Here is an 18932-nt window from a genome sequence, read left to right on the forward strand (position 1 = left end):
TCTATCTATCTATCTATCTATCTATCTATCTATCTATCTATCTATCTAGATACAATTTTTCCCCTCCAACTATTCTAATACTGACAAAGGGCTCATGAGTTACAAATATCATTTTTCCATGCAGAATGTGAACAATTCAACCTTAATAAGTGTCTTATGATTTCTCCTTCCTATTTACCTCTTCATGTATCTCTTGAGTCTTGTATCTGAAAGTCAAATTTTCTATTCAACTCTGGTCTTTTCATCAAGAATGCTTGAAAGTCTCCTATTTCACTGAATGTCCATTTTTTTTCCCTGAAGGATTATGCTCAGTTTTGCTGGGTAGGTGATTCTTGGTCATAATCCTATCTTCTTTGACCTCCGGAAGATTATATTCCATGCCCTCTATTCCCTTAATGTAGAAGCTGCTCAATCTAGTGTTATCCTGATTATGTTTCCACAATAATTGAATTGTTTCTTTCTGGCTGCTTGTAATATTTTCTCATTGACCTGGGAACTCTGGAATTTGACTACAATATTCCTAGGAGTTTTCCTTTGGGGATCTCTTTCTGGAGGTGATCAGTGGATTCTTTCAATTTCTATTTTATTCAATTTCTATTCTTTTCAATTTTATTCAATTTCTATTCTATTCAATTTCTGTTTCTGGTTCTAAACTATCAGGGCACTTTTCCTTGATAATTTCTTGAAAGATGATGTCTAGGTTCTTTTTTTGATCATGGCTTTCAGATAGCTCAATAATTTTTAAATTCTCTCTCCTGGATATGTTTTCCAGGCCAGTTGTTTTTCCAATTAGATATTTCACATTGTTTTCTATTTTTTCATTCTTTTGAATTTGTTTTACAGTGTCTTGATTTCTCATAAAGTTCTAACTTCCAATTGCCCCATTCTAATTTTTAAGGAAGTATTTTTTTCAGTAAGCTTTTGGACTTCCTTTTCCATTTGGCCAATTTTAATTTTTAAGATATTCTTCTCCTCATTGGCTTTTTGGACCTCTTTTGCCATTTGGGTTAGACTATTTTTTAATGAGTTATTTTCTTCAGTATTTTTGGGCGGTCTCCTTTAGCAAGCTGTTGACTGGTTTTCATGATTTTCTTGCATCACTCTGAATTTTTCCTCTACTTCTCTTACTTGCTTCTCAAAATACTTTTTGAGTTCTTCCATGGCCTGGGACCAATTCATATTTTTCTCTGAGGCTTTGGATGTAGGAGCTTTGGCTTTGTTGTCTTCTTCTGGTTGTATGTTTTGATATTCTTTGTCACCAAAGTAAGATAATATAGTCTGGTTCTTTTTGTGCTGCTTGCTCATGATCCCAGCCAATTACTTGAGTTATAAACTCTTTGTTAAGGTAGGGGTCTGTTTCCAGTGTGGAGAATGTACTGTCCCAAGCTTCAGGGCTTTTGTGCAGCTGTTTTCAGAGATACTTCTAGGGACCTGTAAGTTTTCAGTTCTTCCAAGGTGACATGATCAAGGGCGAGGTGTTTAACTCATTTCCTGGCCTGAGCTCTGGTCTATGAGTGACCACAAGCACTCTTCTCTGTCTTGGAACTGTGAGGAGGATTTCCTCTCCATCACCCCTACAAGCTCCACCAAGCCAGTGCTCTTCCTCACCCCAGGACCGCCACCCAGAACTGTGACCCAGATCCAAGCATGGGCAATGCAAGAGAATCCTGCCTCAACAAAGAGATCTCTGCAATCCCCCTCTTATCAGCCACTCAATTCCCCCTCAGTCTGTGGGCTGGAAGCTCAGGAGGCATCCACTGCTGCCCCAGGGCCACACTTGGGGACTTGAGCTGAGACCACCATGCTTCTCTCTCTCACCGCAGACACAGACTTTTCCCAGTGACCTTCTAAGTTTTCTTTGGTGTCATGGGTTGAGAAGTCTGGAAACTGCCACAGCTGCCTGTGATTCAGTCCTCTGAGGCCTGCTCCAGGTTTGCTGCAGCCTGCACACCCATGTTAAACTGCATTCCTCTCCCCACCCTGCACAATATACTTTTCTGATCAACCATCCAGGTTGTCTTGGACTGGAAATTTTTTTCACTCTGTCTTTTTGTGAGTTCTGCTTCTTTAGAATTTGTTTAGAGCCATTTTTATAGGTATTTGGAGGGGTTTGGGGGAGAGCTCAAGCAAGTTGCTCCTTTTACTCTGCCACCTTGGATCCTCCCCCTTTCAATTTTCCCTGAAACATTTCTATATGTTAAATGAAAGGATGGGAGTAGAGATCTCTGATGCCCCTTCCAGTTTTAAAATCTCATGATTCTAATTTTAGAAAACAGTAGAAAATAGCTCTCCCAGTCTTCTTCATACTGTTATTTTCTAGAATTATCTAGATACTCTAATAGACAAAAAGTCACATAGATCCTAGTTATTTTGACACCTTTTAACAATTTTTATAGTGGTTACTTTATTTCATGGGTTACCATAACCAAAAAATTAATTGTCCAATGACCTACAAACTTGTGAGGCAATGCACCTCTTTATATTCTGATTCTTTTCAAACAACAGATTCACCTTCAGCAACAGCAGTGATATTTTCTGCAAAATTTTAACTGATGTAAAGCAGTTGCCACAAGGAGGCTTAACAAGTTCAGAAACAACCATAGACAGACTCTTGATCTCCTTGCCAAGCAGAAACACATAGCCAAGCACAACATCAATTGAAAGAATAAAATCATTTGTACAACATTGCAGAGAATGATGACAGAAGATTATGATCAGCAACACCTCATAAAATAGTAAAAAGCAATAGAGACAAAAATAAGTCTACTGAAAGCTTGGTGTGAATGAGACTCATATAAATCACACTGTCCCAATAGTATTTATAGGCAAAACTGGCAGTAGAATAAGAAACAAAAAATGGAACAGTTTGTCAGTGTTTCTACAGCGATCTATTTTCATCATCAAGGATGGTGTTAGCATTACATTTGGACTCTAATGCACAGGATCTGATGTGCTTTATGAGGACGAATGAAATAGCACTTAAGGAGATGAGGTCAGGAAAAGTGTCTGGCCCATACCAAGTACAGACAGGAAATTTAAACTGATGTTATGTCATCTTGAAAGCAAATACTGAAGGATCGTTTTACAAGACATCTTCAGGAGAGAAGATACTAAGGGAATGGGGGAAAATCAAAGAAAATATTGGTACCACACTAAAGGATATTAGGAGAACATGAGAAAAAAAACATAACCTATTTGCTTATTTTCTCATCCATTTTAAGTTCATTGTGAAAATAATATACCCATGTATTGAGGAATATATGAAAAGAGAACAGGTGGCAACGTACCTTTCAATAGAAGAAAATATTTTTATACTCAATGACTAAAATTTTTAGCCAGTACATGAGCTCTCTGTTTATACTTTGCTAATTACAAACAAAAGTTTGTGATTTCTTTCATTCTCAAATACATTTCTCCAGTGGATTCCATCATTCATAGACTTAAATCATAAAAGTTATTTAGAAAAATTTGGTCACAGAGATACCTCTGTTAATAACTATCTGATTATTTATGACAAGTGAAACATAAAATATGGATAAATAGGCTCATCAAAGATTTTCATTATGGTCATGGAGGATATCCCATGAAGAATATATCATTTATTTGTAGATGACACTGTGCAAATTGTATCAGTTTCTCTGCCACTTGGAATCCTTTTATTTCTTTAAAGTCAGCTCAGATATCATCTTCTATAGCGAGCCTTTCTTGATCCCCTCCTCTTTTCAACCTTTAGTGCCCTCCTTCCCTAAGTCACTTGTTCTTGAATATCTTACAATTTTTTTGTTACACCTTTGTTCTCTGTATATTTATATATGTATATTTTTTGTCTTCCCAATATAGCATAATTTCTTTAGAGCAGAGATTGTTCTATGTTAAAACATTTGTATCTTTAGGTGCTAGCACAGTGCTTCATACATAATAGCACTTCTTAAATGATTACTTGAGTCTATGGAACTTTACAGGATCTTCTGCTAAGTCAAAGGAGATCAACCTAACAAACCATACAAGAAAATCTAAATAGATGAAAGATGGCCATAGCCTAGATGATGATGTGCAACTGGAAAGTCCATTGAGTAGGTGCACAGTTATATCTGTCTGAAAAAGGTAATGCAGATTGAAAATGAGTTGGGTGCAGATTTGAATAGGATGAAGAGTATAGGAAGAATTGATATTGCAAAATTCTATGCTGCCTTTAATGATCCCAAGCTGTTCTCAAGGATAAAGGCCTGTTTTTCATTGCAAATTTTTCTATGATTTTGTATTTTTGCATATCTTGGAAATCCACAATCTACAAAGAATTAAAGTTTCAGTGGCCAAAAGGACAATGAAGAGACAGACATATGGGAAACACAAGTGGCTGCAGTTTATTTTAAACAAGACTTACTCATAAGAAGTGGTATTAAAATATCATTTACAAAATGGATAATTTGAAAAGGAGATTGGGCCAAACATGCAGTGAGAACAAGAAGGTAGTAAGTAGGTAGCCCCAAATGCTGCTCTTGTATCCACAAAAATATATAAAAATGATAATAGGCAGGCCTCCAGATTGGTTAGATACTCTGTGAAAGATCTCTGGGAGAAGACAGATAACAATACAATAAACTGAGAATGTAGAGAAGGATTGTAATCACCAATGGAATATTTTTTTTCAGTGTTTAATCTATAGTTATTGATATTTTCCAATTCTTCTTTAAAAAGGTAGGTGATATCCTTTTGCAACTTATTTCTGAGAACTGGGCCTTTTTCTTATATATTTGTGTCACTTCCTTGTATATTTTGAGCATCAGATTCTTATTAGAGATATTAAATATAAATATTTTTCACTTAATATTTGCTCTTCTCTTTAGAAGCATAATTAACTTATTCCTGAAAAAGTTCCTTTATTTTATGTATTGAATTTGCCTATTATATATTTCATTTATTTATTTACTATATATTTGTTATCCATGTGTCTGCTACTTATTTATTTATGTGTTATATTTATATTTACTTATATCTCCTGTTTGTTTAAGAATATTGAACATTCTCCTTATCCTTCTCCAATTTTCATACTGTATCCTTTTGTAATTAGAATGTGTATCCATTTAGAACTTATGTTATTTGATGTAGGATGCAGGCTAAAAGCATACTTTCTGCAAAATTCTCTTCCAGGTTTCCCTGAGGTTTTTGTTGAATCAGAATTATTTTCCACTAGTAGATTGTGTTGAATATATTGAAGCCCATACTGCTAAATTCAATGATTTTGGAGTTTTGTTTAACTAGTTTGTTTTACTGACCTACATTTCAATATTTTCCACTAGTATCAAATATTTTGGGTAATTATTGTTTTATAACATTATTTCATTATTTTTCTTGAGATTTTAGACCTTTTATTCATTTTTGCCATTCTGGTATCACATCATCAGGAGAAGTGAATCTCAAATTATACTATCTTTTTTCTAAAATTATTTAGAATTTTAAAATTTTAAATTACCAAAACTATTAATCATCTTGATTAGTTTCTCCACTGATTCTCTGGGTTTTTCTAAGTAAGCCAGTGTCATCTGAAAATAGGAAGAATTTTATCTCTTCTTTGCCATTTTTTAAAATTCTGATTTCTCTTTTTCTTTATTGTTATAGCTAGTATTTCTAGAATTAGGTCAAATGGTGGTAGGTCAAGACTGGATCTTTGTTTTACCCCAGTGTTTAAAAGATTTTTAAAATCATGTTTCACTATTTCAGATAACACTCTTACTTTTAGTAGACTTTTCGACCATATCATGACTTATTCCTGATAAAACCATGTTGGGTGCCTAAGGATTATGTTTTCCTTTTCTATATATTCATTAAATATCCTCTTAATAGCACACATTTGAATTTTGCCAAAAATAAGAATCAAACTCATTGGACTATAGGATGCAGACTTTTTCATCTTCCCTTTTTTTAAAAAAAATTTGGACAACAGTTGTCTATTTTCCAGTTTTACCTTGCCCTTCTCATATTACCTTATGTTTCAAAAGTTACATACAATAGCTCAATAATGACATTTAGTACTGTTTGCAATATTTTAGGATGTAATCAGTCCATGTCCACTGACCTGAATTAATTAAGTACTACTAGGTACTGGTCTAATAATATCTCTTCACTTTTATTGGTTTCCAATTATTGCTAATCATTTTGTGTTTTATCCTTCTTGTAAAATTTATTCTCCTTGGAAGAAGAAACATAAGAAAAATAAGATTTACATAGCTATTGCCTTCTCATCACTGTTATTGTCATCATGCCATTCAACCCATGATGTGGTCTTGTATCTTCTTATCCCTACTTGTACTCAACACAGCTATTCCTTCCCCAAAACAAATAAATTAATCCTTTTTCTTGCCCTGAGAAGTCAGTCATAGAGATTCTGGGCTCCACCACTCCTGACACTACTCTTACAAGTTCTTCCTATTTGTGTGTATTGATTTGGTGTGAATTGCCTCTGCTTCCATTTCTAAACATATGTTTAAAAAATCTGAATGCGTTGATATAATAATATTACTCTCTCTTATTAGTGCTCCAGTCTCTTCCCATGAAAATTATTTCAGATTTTTATTCTTGAGAGTTTTCCATCCTCATAGGTCATTGGATACTGTTCTTCCTTTCTTTGAGTGCTACGATATCTACTTTTCCCAAAATCTAGAATCTTGCTTGGATTTTCTTTCTATCTATCCAGTAACACAGGTTTACCACCTGGAAATCATTTGACTCCTCTCTCTTTATGATTGACCGACCCATTTAGCTAATTGATAACCAGGTCTTCTTGACTCAAATTCTACAATATCTCTTCTATCTGTTTAATTTTTAATACTCACATTGTCAACCACCATAGTTCAGACCTTTGTTACTTCTCAGCTGAACTATTAAAAATGTCTTCTCTTTGCTTCCAGTAGTTGTCCTCTCTAATGCATCTTTAACAAAGCAGACCATAACCACTGCATATTAAATTGATACACCTTCAGCCTTCTAAACTGACTATTCACCTAATTTAACATTACATCTCCTGATTCTATGTTTTTGCAGATAGATAGCATTGATGTTTATAGTACACTCCAACAACAATATAATTTTTATTTCTTTAACACTTTATCTTCTTCAGAGATCTTTCATCATGATTTGTTTATGGATTTCCACAGTGATAGTATTTAACATAGTGATACTCTACCATCCATTTTTCAAATGTTTCATATGAAGAAGTTTTAATCCTTCCATTTCCATATTCTAGGTATAAGGCCCACCCCATGAAGTTTCTATAGATCCAAGCATTTATTTTGGCCTTCTTGAAATAAAATCTCAAAATCACTTTTTAAAAACATATTGTGTATTTGCATTTAGATGTCTGAGGTTATAAGAATCATTTGTGATTCCCCCTCATTATTTCATTTGGTATATTATCTTATTTCTTTGTGTCATATAGGATGTCTTCTTCCACAAATGTCATATTCCAAAGTTGTACCATAGCATGCAGATGACTCCAGGTTCTCAAAGACTTTGTCACTGGAGTTCAATCTACGACAGGTTCTACCAAGCTAGAAAGGCTTAACAAATTTTCTTGGTGATTAATGAATCTATTGTCTAAAAACCAGTCTAGCTGAATGTGAAGAGGCTCACCACCAGCAGGCTGTCCCTAGGTGATAAATGTTTTGTCTTTTGCAATCCATGACACAAACAAAAATGCAAAATGTCCATCATTCCTATCTGTCTTCCTTTCAACTCCAGGACAAATAGCAGAAAAGGGTGCTAAGAATATGATGTGCATACACATAAACACACACATAGACATAGACATACACTCAATAAATATTAATTTAAGTGTTGTTAATTTAAATGTGATATCTTTATCTAATAATTCAGCTGACATACTACTTGAAAAATTGAGCTATAGACAGTTAATATATCTTCACTCTTAATGAAATCAAAGAACAAAGAAGTTACAGCTACATAGAAGGATAATTCACAGCTTCTCTTCAGACAAATCAAATTAAAAAAAAACTGTGTAGTTGGTTTCATTGTGTCCCAATGAAAATTAAAAAAAAATACCATATGAGACAATTACTAATCATAAGGAACACAAATATTACAAAGATAATTCAATGTATGAGCTGATATCCCTTCCATATAATGAAGATGAGAAATTTATTAAAGAACTTGTAATATCCTCCTTATTGAATTCACATATCCCTTGAAACTCAATGCCTTCACTGTGAAAGTGAGATAGGAGAGCATAGTGAAAATACATTTTAAAATATGATTTAGAATTAAGAAATAAAAGGCAAAAAACATACTAACATTTTCTTCAAAAACAGATTTGAAAGTATTTAAACAGGGGGAAAACTAAATATCTTCATAAAATGAACTTTCCTATAGTTTAAAAGATGAAAAAAAGTTTATCAGCATTGAATTGATTTTTAATAATTGAAGAATCAATTGGTTGTGTGTAGCATGATAAATTCAATAATGCAATTTAATGGACATTTATAAAACTCTTATTATGTGCCAGGCCCTGTACTAAACACCAATGATAAGACAAAAATAACACAAAAGAAAGATAGTCCTTGAGCTTAAGAAATTTTCAATATAATGAAAGAGAGCAAGACATGAAAAGAAGCTGAAAAATCCTAGAAGGAGAGGCAACAAGGGGGTACCCAGCAGGGATGATTATTGCTCCTCCCTTCAGTCCTCCAATTGAAGGAGAGAGGATATGCTGAATATCAAAAGCTGACTATCCATGGGGAAGGTGTGATGTTCTGTGGAGTCATAACAAAGCAGAGCCATTCGTGGAAAATGGAGACATCATTGACCCAACTCGTCAAGTTAAAAACAATAGTTCAAATCACCACCTAGTTAGAAGATACACTGTCTGCAATTACAATAGCTTCAAAGTGACCTGTTTAAAAAAAAATTCGTTCACTCTTAGAAATGGGAAATGGATATAAATCATAGACTGATTAGCAAGATGTTCCAAAGGAGTTTAAATCATTTCAACCATAAACCATATCAGTTATAAATTTACTTATAAAACATTATAGATGTTAAAATGAGTTAATGTCAAGTTAGCTTACGAAACTGCTTAGCAATAGCTGTTGTGTTTTATAATTTATCTTAAAGACAAACATTTGATCTTTTTTCATACTGCTGAACATTTTTTATAAATGAAATATTATATTGTATGCACTTTTAAGCATGTACTTTGCTCATACAGTTAACCAATAAATATCATCTTATTCAAAAAGTACCTTAATCAAATCAACTAAAATTGTTGTTACTATTACAATTTGAGTTAAGTAGTTCTCCTATAGAAGGCTTATGGTAAAATATGACAAGGAATCATAGAGGATAAGAAAAAAAGATTGGTAGTAGACTTGAATTGCTTGGAAAACCTACATATATCAATGAGATCACAGATTCACAGAAATATTCTCCCAATATGCTGGTGAATCTATAGCCTAAGGCAAATCAAGATTGCTTGTCCATATAAGCAAAACTATTTCCTATCAAGGATTAAAAACTGAAATGAGTAAGTGTAGAATTCTTTGATTTCACAAAGGCTTCCCACTGAGTGAAAGGTAACATCTATATTTGATTATTAGAATTCAGGGAGCAGGAAAGGAACTGGACCTGTCATTTCAGTGGTATATGAGACTCCTGGGTAAGGAAACTCTTTCTACCTATATAGATTCACACTTCTCCAAAATTTAGTCAGAGCAGGGGTTCTTGGACATTTTTATACATGCCCCCCTTGGGCAGCCTGATGAAACCTATGGACTCCCTATCAGAAAAATGGTTCTCCATGCATAAATCAAAGTATTTAAGATTCAAAGCAAACCAATGATGTTGAAATATGGCCATCAAAATACAAAAATATTTTTAAAGGTCACAGGTGCCAATTTAAGAACACTTTTTAAAGTGATTTACCAAAACACTGAACAATGAAGGGCTTTGGCAGGCTCACACAGCTAGTTTATTTCACAAGCCAGAGACTTGATCAAAGGTCTTGCTGGTTCCAAGATTAACTCTTTATCCCCTATGCCAAGCTGCCTTATTGGGATTAATACAGACAAAACCATACTTACTAGTGACTCAGTTATTTAATATACTTTTCAACTAAGAATTATTGTTTTTAAAAAAATATTATATAGTGGAGATGTGGGGACTAAATTATTTTCCCTACATGCAATGCCAATAGTTTGTGCCTTTTGGGTAAAATTAGAACTGTTTTTATATTATTCTTTCAAAGTTTACCTCAAAGCAGTTCAGAGTAGCTGCATCATTAAAATCTGTTTTTCCTCTCTTTTTTCTTTAATCTTTAGTAATAAAAAATTTCCCATTATTTAGAATATGTCTATATTAATTTTAATTTTATATTTAGTAATAAAATATATCTATATTGCTTAGAATAGTTCTACATTCACTTTTAATTTTATATTCTAAAACCAAATTTGTCCTTTTTAAAGTACAGCCCACAAAATTTTAATTTAGCATCTTCAACTTTTCCCCCCTCTTTTTTTAAAGTAGCAGGATCTTTAAAAGATTAGCTTAGACTCTTCCTGTTCAATAAAGCATACTTTATATGCAGGGCCCTGTGGTACCACTTGTCTGTTTAATATGGTCTTCCTGGGGTTACACCTGGGGGAATAGTCCCTCTGAAATTTTAAGAGAAATTTCAAAGTTCTGGACAGATGGAAGAAAAAAAAAACCTTTTGGGGAAGAGGCAGGGTGAATCATGTAGGTGAGCAGATATATACAGTCAAGTGTTTGGCTAAAGTAACTTTCAACACAATATAATCCTACATAATTCTAGAGGATAATTTTACCCTTTAAAATGGGTTACAGATTCCACCATGGAAGTAGTAGATTGCCTGAAGCCATCATTCTAAGTTACTTTTGAGCAAGAGCAAAAAATCTGGAATAATTTCTGTTTACAAGCAGTCAGTCAAGTATTAAAATACCAGACAGGCATAATTGTCTTTACCTGACTACACTGTGGGAACATGGCTCTCAGGAAAGCAGACATGCTAGTGATTTGTGTTGGTATAATATTGTCTTTCATATGGTTGCTTAGCTCTTCTAGATTATTTTGTAAATTATTTCAAGCAATGATTTGGGATTTTTTGAGGGGAAGAGAGGACAGTGGTGGTAGAATGAGGGGTTTATCATTTTTATAAAAATGTGAAATGTCTTTGCTTCATGCAAAATAAAATTCTTGACATTTTCAAAATTAAAGTACAATATGACTAAATCATTTAGAAATAACCACATGGCATAGTGCAGTGTTTTCAATGTTCAGTAAAAACATGCTTTCTACATTTACAATAAGCAAAGGAGCTTTTTTTTCTGTAAAAGAAGTCCCTCTACTAATCAATATAGATGGAAAACCATCTATGATTTATGAAAAAAAAATCTTGTAGGGAATGGTCTGAAGATTTTAGAGAATAAAGACTTGCCCAGGATCCCCGGGCTAGTCAGTGGCACAGGCAGGAAGACTTGAACTCAGGTCTTCCTGATCCCAAGGCAGCACTTTATACACTATACCATGCTGTCTCTGAAATTTGTACTGACATCTACATTTGCCATACATAAAAATATAGCTATAATTTATATCATTAACCATCAGTCATTAGTAATTTTCTTTCTTCAAATCATCTTATATTTACTTATCTGATTAATCCCCATATCTCCAAATCCCCATATCTCAGTGTGTTGCATATAGAAAGTGCTTCATAAATATGTGTTGAGTTTAGTTGAATAGAATTGACCTGAATACAGCAGACTACTGGAAAGAGACTAACATAATATAAAGAGAAAATCTGTTGATAATAAAACTAGCATTTATGTAGTGCTTTGGGGCAGCTAGGTGGCACAGTGAATAGAACACCAGGCCTGGAGTCAGGAAGATTCATCTTCATGAATTCAAATCTGGTCTCAGACACTAATTGTGTGATCCTGGGCAACTCACTTCACCCTATTTCCTTCAGTTTCCTCAACTATAAAATAAGCTGGAGAAAGAAATGGCAAACCACTCCAGAGTCTTTGCCAAGAAAGCCCCAAATGGGGTCATGAAGCCATGACTCAAATGACTTAACAACAACACTAGGGACCTACTTTCCAGACTCCATAGGCAATATACTTAAGAAGTCTCCAGAAAATTTCATTAGATTTAAATTAACTATTTCAAAAGAATAAATTTTAGTAAATAACTTCTGTTGGAAAGATTTAAAAGACACAAAAATGAATATTCAACATTAAAAAACAGATATTTGAAGCTTATAATTATTGTCATTCTAATTCCAAAGAAGAAAAGATGAAGTTAAAACATCAAGTATTTATAAAGAATTTTAAAGTTTGCAAAGCAATTTACAGATAGAAAGTTTTATTTGATCTTTATTTGATGAGCTGCAGGGTAGGTGCTATCAGTAGATTAAAACAACGACAAACCTGAGATTAAGTGACTTTACCAGGATCTCACCAAGTAAGTCCCTGAGGCAGGATTCAAATTCTTCTAAAATCAAAGTTCAGCACTATCCAACAATGTACCCTCTAAGCAAAGAACCTGTAGCAACTCTAGAAAGTGGAAGGACTAAAACTGAAGCATTGGGTCTTGATGTGAGGACTAAAGATTGACACCATATAGTGATCTCTGCAGAGATGAACTCCTGAGTTGGTCAGTTCTGAAAGCTTATTGTTTGTTTAGCTAAGAAGTTGATTAGTTGTCTATAACAAATGCAATTATTTAAATGTCTGCTAATATTTTAAATATTTTACCTTTTGTCTCAGGGGACCATGCTTAGGTAGCATTTTCATAAAATATTACTTGTAAAAAGGCAAAACTTACCTTTCAATATTTATTATAAATTACGTCACTCGCTTCAATCTGTCCAGTCAGTCCTTTTTGCTGTTCCTCACACATGATTCTCCATCTCTCCCACCTGCATTTTTGTACCAGCAGATTGCTATGCCCAGAGTGTGCTCTCACCTCACCTACACCTCTTAGAATCCCTTGTTTCTTTCAAAATTTTCTTAACTACTGCCTTCCCTATGAAATCTTTCCTGATGCCTCCAGCTACTAGTGTTGACCTAAATCCCAGATTTTTGTATATATTTTGCTTATGTTTTGTACATATTTATGTATATACATTCAGTCTTTCCTTATAGAATGTAACCTCCTTGAGAAGAGGGAATTCATTTTTCATTTTTGTCTTGGTATTCTCAGATTCATTTTTGTTGTTTTTGTCTTTGTATTTTCAGTGCCTAGCAGGATGTCTGGAGTTGTTGTTCAGTTGTTTCAGTCATGTATAACTTTTCATGACCGTATTTGAGACTTTATTAGCAAAGATACTGTATTGGTTTACCATTTATTTCTCCAGTTCATTTTATATGTGAGGAAACTGAGGCCAAAAGGGTGAAGTGACTTGCCCAGGGTTCCACAGTTAGTAAGTGTCTGAGGCCAGATCTGAACTCAGGTCTTAATGACTTTAGGCCCAGCACTCTATCCACTGAGTCACCCAGCTGCCACTAAACCACTTGCCTTTGGGAATTGGATTGTAAACAAAAACACAATTCAGTTATTTTATAATTGTTCCTTCTCATTAGAGAAGTCAAACGACATCTATATAATGCCAGATAATAAAGTATGATACAAATACCTATATTTCAATTTATACCTTGATGCTTAGCTTTAAGTAGATAGATGCATTCTTCACAATCTTTATGATTTATCATTTCAACATCAATGAATTAATTTGTAATCAATGACTTGAGTCTTATATATATTCAACAAACTCATAATTCTTATCCTCCATTTTAACCATGGCCAAAAATTACCCCTCTATCATAGTCTCACCTCCTCCAATGCTCTTAAATATACTCCTAGGCATGAAGTACTGCTGCTTTTTTCTTGTTGCTTTTTCCCTTAAAGGCTGATGGTGATGCTCAGTGTAAGCTGATTTCATGTGTACATGAAAGGGGGAAGGGTTACAGAGCATGACTTTGCTTGAGTCCCTTCCCTACTACCCGTGCTAAGATGGTTTGCTTAATAATATCTCATAGAAAATTCCTGAATGATTCTCTCTGGGAATGTCTAACTTGAAATTCAAGCCCCATCTGCCTAGGCCAAGAGAGCTCAAATCAAAGTATGGGGACTTTATGGAGATCTCTTGACACTGAGAATCTTTATCCCATAGATGTTTATAATGAAGAAAAAAAACAAAAGGTTGAATATATGGAGGACAGAGAGATATTGTTTGGATTAAATGATTTTTTGTGAATAGTGAAGGATACTGAATCATTGTGTCAATGGGACATTAGAAAAAGTGAAGGGGCTGAGCTAAGATGGAAGAAAAAAAAAACAGGTTCTCATGTGAGCTCTCCCAAACTCCCTTCCAAAAACATTAAATAACTTCTCAAAATGAATTCTGGAGTGTCAGAACCAACAACAACAAAATAAAAACAAACAAAACAGAGTGAAACAATTTTCCAGCACAAGACAACTTAGAAGTTAGGCAGGAAAAGTCTGTCACATCAGAGTGATGGTGGAATGCAGTCTAGCACAAGCTGCAGCTAGCACAAGTTACACCCTAACAAACTGGCAACAGGCCTTGGGGGAGACTGAATCAACAGTGACAGTGGCAGCTTCCAGAGCTCTCAGCCCACAGATGGTAAGGGGATCAGGCAAATGACAAAAGGGAGAATACATAAGTCCCTTTGCTGGCACTGGGTGCAGGACTCTGCTGCATTGCCCATACAAGGATCCAGGTTACAGTTTATGATTGCAGTACCAGGGTAAAGAGGAATACTAGCCCATCAGAGTCTTTGGCTGCAGGGGTGCGGGGACCCTCATCATGGTTTCATTGTAGAAAATATGGCTTGTGGTTACTCATAGACCAGAGCACAGGCCAGGAGACTAGTCAGCACAACTCTCCTTATATCATACCAGCTTAGCAAAACTGAAAAAATGAAGAACCCCAGAACTAGTTATAAAAACAGCTGCACAAAAACCCTAAAGCTTGGGCTAGTGCCCCCTCCACCTTGTGAGCAGAGCCTAACTTAAACATAAGGTTAAAAGTCAAGAAGTAGACTGTAGTATTGAGTTGGTTGCCTTCTCAATGAGGGTGGGTGAGGAGGGAAGAAGGGAGAAAATTTGGAACCTAAAGTTTTAAAAATAAACGTTAAAAATTGTTTTCACATGCAACTGGGAAATAAGGTATACAGGCAATGGGGTATAGAAATCTATCCTGCCCTACAGGAAAATAGAAGGGAAAGGGGATAGGAGAAACGGGGGGATCGATACAAGGGAGGGCAGATTAGGGGAAGGGGTATTCAAAAAGCAAGCTGTCTTGGGATGGGGGGAGGGGTGAGATGGGGAGAAAATTTGGAACTCAAAATCTTGTGGAAGTGAATGTTGAAAACTAAAAATAAATAGATTAATAATGATAATAATAATAATAATAATAAAAAGAAATAGACTGGGAAATGAGCAAACAAAAGCAAAAACAACAATCATGAACCTGACCTTCGAAAGTTATCGTGGTGATAGGGAACTCAGAAGAAGACAACAAAGTCAAAACTACTACATCAAAGCCTCAAAGAAAAATGTGAATTGGTCTCAAACCAAAAAAATAAAAATTAAAAAATAAAAATTAAAAAAAAAGAATTCCTGGAAGAGTTCAGAAATGATTTTAAAAATCAAATAAGAGAGGTAGAAGAAAAATTGGAGAAAAGAAATGAGTGTAGTACAAAAAAAAATCATGAAAAAGAGTCAACAGCATGGTGAAGGAGGCTCCAAAAATATTGAAAGTTAATTCCTTAAAAAACAGAATAGGCAGGGGCAGCTAGGTGGCAAAGTAGATACAGCACTGACCCTGGAGTCATAAGAACCTGAGCAAGGCCCTTAACCCCATTTGCCTCACAAAAAAACAAAGAAACAAAAAACAAACAAACAAACAAACAAAAAACCCAGAAGAGGCTTAATGCTAAAAGAGACACAAAAATTCACTGAAGAGAACACCTTAAAAAACAGAATTGGACAGATCTGAGAAGATAAACAAACAAAGAAAAAAGCAGAATTGGTCACATGAAAAATGGTGTACAGAAATTCAATGAAGAAAAGATCTCCTTAAAAAGTAGAATTGACCAAATGGAAAAAGGATGTATAAAATATCATTGAAGAAAATCATTCTTTAAAAATTAGAATTGGGAAAGTGGAAGCTCATGATTCTATGAGACATCAAGAAACAACAAAATTAAATCAAAAGAAGGAAAAATAGAGAAGATAATGTGAAATATCTCATTGGAAAAACAACTGACTTGAAAAATAGAAGAGAGATAATTTAAGAATTAGTGGATTACTTGAAAGGTAGGATTAAAAAGAAAAGCCTAGACATCATCTTTCAAGAATTTATTGAGGAAAACTGCCATGATATCTTAGATTCAAGGGGTAAAATGTAAATTGAAAGAATCCACTGATCACCACTTGAAAGAAATCCCAAAATGAAAACTCCCAGGAATAGTATAGCTAAATTCCAGACCTCTCAAGTCAAGGAGAAAATATTGCAAGGAGTCAGAAAGAAATAATTCAAATATTCTGGAGGCAATGTCAGGACAATATGATTTAGCAGCTTTCATATTAAGGTGTTGGAATATGATATTCTGGAGGGCAAGGGAGCTAATATTACAACCAAGAATCACCTACACAGAAAAACTGAGTATAATCCCTCAGGGGGGAAAATAGATATTCAATGAAATAATAGACTTTCAAATATTCCTGATGGAAAGACCAGAGATGAATAGAAAATGTGACTTTCAAATACAAAAATCAAGAGAAGCATAAAAGGTAAATGGGAAAGAGAAATAATAAAGGATTCAATAAGGTCAAGTTTTATATTTCTGCATGGAAGTTGATACTTGTAAATCCTAAGAATTTTCTCATCATTAAAGTAATTAGAAGTATACATAGACAGAGGACACTAGTGTCAGTTGAATTTGATGGGATGATATCTAAATATATATGTATATACAACTAAAAAGTGAGAAAGAGTAATGCATTGGGAGAAGTGGAAAAACAAAGGCATAATGGGTTTATTACTATAGGTTACTGTGTCACAGAAAAGAAGCATGAAAAGCTTTTTTAGTGAAGAGGAAGACAGGGGAAAGTGAAGGGAAGCACTTGAATCTTACTCTCACTGGAATTGGCCCAAGGAGGGAATAACATACACATTCAGTTGGGTATAGAAATCTATCTTACCCTTTAGGAAAATAAGAGGGAAAGGGATAAGAAAATGTAGGATGTGCTGGTAGAAAGTAAGGTGGATTGGGAAAGGTAATAGACAGAAGCAAAACACTTTTGAGGATGGACAGGTTAAAGAGAAGGAGAAAGTAGGATAAATTGAGAAATAGGATAGAAGGAAATAGACAATTAATAATCATAACTATGTTAAAAATTACATCAAGTTTCTCTGATAAAGATCTCATTTCTTAAATATATAGAGAACTGTATCAAATTTATAAAACTAAGAGACATTTCCTAATTGACAAATAGTCAAAGGACATGAAAAGGTAGTTTTTCAGACAAAGGAATCAAATCTGTCTATTGTCATGTAAAATGCTTTAAATCACTATTGATTAGAGAAATGTAAATTAAAAAAATTTGAGTTATCACCCAACACTTATCAGATCAACCAATATGACAGAAAAGGAAAATGACAAATGTTGTAGGGGATGTGGAAAATTGAAACATTAATGCACTGTTGTGGAGTTGTGGACTGATTTAACCATTCTAGAAGGCAACTTAGAATTATGCCTAAAGGTCTATAAAACCTTACAGCAATACCAGTATTAGGTCAATATACCAAAGGGAGTTATAGAGAAAAAAAAAAGAAAAATCATCTACATGAACAAAAATATTTGTAGCATCTCTTTTAATGGTGGCAAAGAATTGGAAATTGAGGGGATGCCCATCAATTTTGGGAATGGCTGAACAAGTTGTGGTATATGAATGTAATAGAATACTATTGTGTATAAGAAATAATGAGCAGGAAACTCTCAGAAAAAGCTGGAAAGATTTACATGAACTAATGCTGAGTGAAGTGAGCAGAACTAGGAGAACATTGTGTACAGTAACAGCAATACTATATGATGATCAATTGTGAATGACTTAGCTTATTTTCAGCAATATAATGATCTGAAAGAATTCCTGAGAACTTATGAAAAATGCTATCCATCTCCACAGAATGAACTGATGGAGTCTGAATGCAGATTGAAGATTTTTTTTTTTTACTTTCTTTCTTTTTCTTTTTGTTTTTGTCTGTTCCCATGACTAATGTGGAAATATGTTTTGCATGACCACACTTGCCTGCTCAATGAGGGAGGATGGGAGGGAAAGAATCTGGAGCCCAGAACTAAAAACAAAACAAAACAAATGTTAAGAATTGTTCTTATATATAATTGGGCAAGAATATAATATTAAATTTAAAAAAAACAACAACAACAGTGGATAGAGTGCTGGACCTGGAGTCAATAAAAGGTGGTTTCACATCTGTCCCCTGACCCTTACTGGCTATGTGAGTCTTACCAAGTCACTTAGCATTATTGAAGTAAAAAATGTGCCTGAACTTACTGGAACTTCCACTTCTAAACTATAAAATGTTGCATTATCCCAAAGGATTTCCAGATTTTATTCAGTATGCCACACCATTTCAGAGTTTGGATAGTTTTGATACTGGGCTAAGGTCCAAGTTCTTCTGTGTAATTAAAAAATGCATTTTCTTTTTTTTAATTTTGAATTTAACATTTATCATCAAAGATAAGCATTTCAATATATAAAGGAAAAGTAAGAGGAATGCATGAAAAACTCTGTTATGTATAGGTTGCTCTGAGAAGAGAAGAGAAGAGAAGAGAAGAGAAGAGAAGAGAAGAGAAGA

The sequence above is a fragment of the Vombatus ursinus genome, unplaced genomic scaffold (assembly GCF_900497805.2).
Source record: "Vombatus ursinus unplaced genomic scaffold, bare-nosed wombat genome assembly UNPS02014813.1, whole genome shotgun sequence".
Taxonomy (NCBI): domain Eukaryota; kingdom Metazoa; phylum Chordata; class Mammalia; order Diprotodontia; family Vombatidae; genus Vombatus; species Vombatus ursinus.